Source organism: Mobula birostris, chromosome 13 (assembly GCF_030028105.1).
Source record: "Mobula birostris isolate sMobBir1 chromosome 13, sMobBir1.hap1, whole genome shotgun sequence".
NCBI classification, from domain to species: domain Eukaryota; kingdom Metazoa; phylum Chordata; class Chondrichthyes; order Myliobatiformes; family Myliobatidae; genus Mobula; species Mobula birostris.
Genome location: NC_092382.1, coordinates 23,775,338 through 23,780,382, shown reverse-complemented (window position 1 = coordinate 23,780,382; position 5,045 = coordinate 23,775,338). Strand labels below are relative to the sequence as shown.

The following is a 5,045-nucleotide window of genomic DNA, read 5'->3' as shown; positions in this document are numbered from 1 at the left end:
CTCATTCAGCCACTCTCTCACGTCTCTCCCTCACACTCGCGTCCCTGTCTCCCTACCTCTATTTCCCCTCATTTCCTATTTTTACGGTCCACATCACTGTTGTTACTAATTTCCCGGAGCTGCCGGTCGATGGGACAGTTCGCCCGGGAATAACACCTGGGATCGGGCGGTGAATCTGGGTTGTGCTCAGGACGCGGCTTTATTAATGACCTGTCGCACCCAGTTGAACGAATATTTCACCGCGCTGATCACCTGCTCCCTGAATTTCGACTGAGTCACAGCGTAAATAAATGTGCTCGTGCAGCAGCTGAAATTCTTCAGCAAAATCCTGGCGTTGTGAAAGATCACCTCAGAATCATTGAAATCGAATCCAATTCCTTTGATCTCATAATACATGAAATTTACAACTAGTGTCAGCCACAGGGTGATGAAGCTTCCGGAGATGGCGAGGAGTAAGATCACAGACCTCCTCCTGCTCTCCATCTCCGGGTCACTGCGATTCTCGCCTTTGCCCTGACCTCTCAGTCCCCTACGGACCCGACTGGCCACTAAAATGTGCCTGAATGTCAGAGCGTTGAGTAACAGGATCACAACGAATGAACGGATTCAAAACTATATCAAGCTAATCGTATACTACCCATCCGGGGTCAGTGAAAGTATATTCCATAAGCTTGCAGAACCATGTTACATTCTCGATGATCTCTCTGGGTTCCCAGAGGAAGTAACGGGGAACATTTTTTCAGAAAGGACAGCACGGCGGTTGTTGTTAGAACCACAGCCGCAGTTTTCCCGGTGCAATATTTTGTTTTTAGTTTCTGACAGCAAATAGCGACAAAGCGATCAACAGTGAACATGACGGTGAACCAGACAGAACAGTATGTGGCTGTGAACCTCAGTACCTCGACAACTCTGCACATCGGGGTAGTGTTCAAAAAATTCCACGGAAAGTAATAATTTATGACTTGACGCACAAAGACCTCGGTGACAACGGTCAGTAGATCCGCCGCTGCCGTGGCCACCAGGTAGCGGGTGGTACAGGTAGAGAGGCCACACTTTCCCCGGGACAGGATCACAATCGCCACTAAGTTCACTGCAGGGAGAGAGACAGAGAACAGACACTGGGAATTATTGAACACATACTCCGGGAATGGACACGGGTTCGGGTTTCCGCCAATGGCCATGAGCGCCAGAGGCGGTGAACAGCTGCTCAACTAACACCAAGCACGGGTCACACTGTCTCAGACCTGCCTTCCCCACTGTGGAGATATGACGAGATGTGGGTAATCGTCGGGAACAACAGCGATCCAGTTCCGATGGGGCCAGTTTCACTGATTTAACCTTGACTGACCGGGCCTCTGGAAAACCCAGCACTCATGTGGCTGGAAGTAGGTGCAGAGGAGATGTCAGGGGTAAGTTTTTTTTAAGTTACTTTATCTACAATTTTCAGTTTTACAAAGACAAAATATATTGAAGACAAAACAATACAAAGGAAATACCGCGCCAGGCGGAGAACAGACAAAACAAATCAAAAACCAAAAAAAAAAAAAAACAAAAAGGTTGCCAGACAATTTACAAGATTACATAAGCAATGTGCAGTAAAGTGAATGAAGGAATCCGGTTAGGCACCACACCCGCTCATGAGACTATGCAGGTCAAGGTCACTGTGTATGTGAGGTAATGTGACACTGAGCCAATAAGGGTCCCCATATTCTCTCAAATGTATTCTGTGTATTGGGTTTGTGCGGACGCAGTCTTTCCATTTGTATAACAGACAACATCTGCTTGAGCCAGTGTGCGAAGGTGGGTGGAGTAGCAGACTTCCAGCTCAGAAGAATAAGTTTCTTCGCCACCACCATTCCCAGATGCAGAGCAATCTGCATGTCCCGGCAACTCAAGAGTCTCTGCAGAGCATCCAAAGATGGCGAGGTCGTGATTGGGCTGAATGTCTCTGGAATAGACTTTTGAGACCCACTCAAAGATTGCAGTCCAAAAGTTGTATAATGTAGGGCAAAACCAGAAAAGATGTGCTAGTGAGCCCTCGGCAGAGCGGCACTTGTCGCATTCAGGAGACACGGATGGGAAGATGCGATTCAGTCTTGCTTTTGAATAATGCAATCTATTTATCGCCTTGTACTGCAGGGGTCCCCAACCTTTTTTGCAGTGCGGACCGGTTTCATGTTGACAATATTCTTGCGGACCGACGGACCAGCCGACCGGAGGGGCGGGATGGTTGCCAACGGACAAGAGTACCGGTCAAATACGTTGCGTTTACCCAGTGAAGACTACAATGACCATGAAGCCTTGCGCGGGCATCAGTGCGCATGTGTAATTTGCGCATGTGTGCACCTGTTGATTATTTTTTCCGCAAATCGTTTTTGGCGATTCTGTTCGGAGGTGGATGTTAATCACGACCGGAATATGGGTGATAAGTGGCTAATACACTCAATTTCGTTTCTAAAAGGCTTTATCTAACGAATTTAATATTAAACACACAGCGCATTTTCCTCGCATGAATATAGCGATAAGTCAATGATCAGGGGAGGACAGGGGAGTTTGAAGTAAGTATTGGACGAACTTCCAGTACAATTGTCAGAAGCAGGTTCGATATTATCATTTGAAGATAAATTGAATAGGTATATGGACAGGAAAGAAATGGAAGGTTATGGGCTGAGTGCAGTTCGGTGGGGCGAGGTGAGAGTAGCATTCGGCACGGACTAGAAGGGCCGAGATGGCCTGTTTCCGTGCTGTAATTGTTATATGGTTATATAAGTCAATAGCATCATAACATTTGAAGTAACGTTTGGATATTAAACACAGCGCATATTTTCCCCGTATGAACTTATAAAATCATTGCAATGCACCCGCGGAATCAGTGGGAGCCCTGGGCTTGTTTTCCTGCAACAAGACGGTCCCATCGAGGGGTGATGGGGGACAGCGATACTCGAATGGGGTTCCTTATGTTCAGTCTAATCCGCAATTTAGTTTTTGTTACATTCATCGCAGAGATATGTTGGAAATGGAAGCAATGTTTCCGGTGCTTCCGCGGCTATCTCAGGATATGGAGCCTTGACTTTGATCCAGAATGCCGGCAGAGATGTTATGTCAAACAGACTTTTCAGCCCATCGTCATTTGCAAGCTCGAGGAGTTGATCTCCTTCCCGCGCTGACATGGACGACGCGCGCGTGATGGCTCAACAGTGCGTGACAGGGAATGAGGAAAGGTGCAGCTGACTCCTATCGCTAAATCATATCGTTTCCTCGCGGCCTGGTAGCGCATGCTCTGCGGCCTGGTTCGGTCCGCGGCCCGGTGGTTGGGGACCGCTGCTCTAAATCACATTTCCCCTTAGAGTTGTCTTTCAAAAGCCCCGATAGAACTCTAGACAAGGTGCCACTCAAACCATCCCATTCAGATCTCCCTGGAGAGCTGCTTGTCTCCAGCACTGGGGCAATTCAGAACAAGGTGTCACCAAAGGCCCAGGGGTTCGCTCTGATGAATAACTCATAAGCAGTCAACACCCCAATGTAAAACTTTCCCAGTCACGCATGCGCGGAGAGATGTCCGTCCCGAGCACTGGCACCACTCTGGTCAACGTCCCATTAAAGGCAAGAGCAACGTTCGAGTCGATCCCGTGAGTTAGGGGAGAGGCGGAGGTGTACTTTCTTTTGTCATTAAATATGAACATTCAGAATGTTCTTTTTACAGGTTCGATACCATTGACGGATCATTGACGGTGCACTGAACATTAAGTTAGAAACTTGGAAAGTGATCATAAACAGGTTCACGCCGGTTAACACACAGAATAAACAAACATGAATTGCTCTGCTCACTCACCAGGACCTCCCATGACGGCAATGAACACTCGTAATATTTTATCCACACTCAAGTACCTGTCCAACATTGCAGACATTTTCCCTGTGCAGTAATTTGTCCTCCTGTGCCACAGGCGATCTCCCGGAATGAAATGTTCATGCAGCGCATGCCTGGGGTTTTAATACCATTCAGCGACTCCACGGGGACAGATTCCAACAGCTTTAAAACTAAAGATTTAAAAAAAATATTTACATTCCGATTACGTCAGGCAAGTGCAATCCCCGCCGAGACCGTTTGTGATTAATTTAGAAATTAATTGTGAAACTGCAAGCAATGGAAATTGTGATGGTTCTGAAGGGTGTATATTGCTGGAGGCAGTCCTCCAGCAAAGGGGTTTTGTTTCAATGACCATCAGACCCAACTCTCTACCTCAGTTTCGTCCATCGGTTGAAGAGATTGACTGAGAGTAAAACAGCCATTCCACTCTGATTCACCGCCAATTGTAATCACAGCTCACCGCACTTTACCCTTATCTCCCACTCCCGATTACCAGCAGCGATCCTCAGCTTGTTTGTGTGAAGTGTACCAGACAGTGCCCTGGGTCAGAAACATGTTCACCACCATTGAGAGACATATACCGTCTCAGACAGGAACGTGCTGCCTGCTGTTTCTCTGACTCCGACAGAGAACAGAGAAAGCTAAAGCACAGGATCAGGTCGTTCGGCCCACAGTGTCTGTGCCGACCATGACGTCACATTAAGCCGATCCTACCTATCTGCACATAATCAGTCTCCTGCATTCACTGCCTGTCCAATCTTCGAAAAGAGTAATCTTGGGCTCCTGGGTTCTCTGCTTTCAGAAGGCTTTGACCATTTGTTCGAATTAGTTGGACTCAACAAAATTGTCTAAGCCTTCAAAAGCGTCATCAATTGCAACGTGTTTCCCCTCTAACCCTAATGCTTGACCATCAAACTCAGAGTGGTGAGTATTTGTCAGAAAACACGACGGAGAAATGGAGATGTGGAAAAGAAAGTGCAGTCGCGTATGTGTGTGCGTCAGCCTGTGTGTGTGTGTGTGTGAGAGAGAGAGAGAGAGAGCGTTTGCACCTCTCCGTGTCTGCCGTAGTTTGAGAGTGTGCGTGTCTGTGTGTTTGTATGTCGTGTACATTTCTGTTTCTGTATCTGTTTTCGTTATGTGTTTTACCCTGACTGTGTTTGTCCCTTTTTGATTGTTT

At 47.2% G+C, this 5,045-nt stretch overlaps 1 pseudogene; it reads right to left on the bottom strand.

The window, feature by feature from the left end:
* Positions 1-186: 186 nt before the first annotated feature.
* On the bottom strand, positions 187-3,908 carry LOC140207850 (probable G-protein coupled receptor 139; annotated as a pseudogene).
* Positions 3,909-5,045: the final 1,137 nt, after the last annotated feature.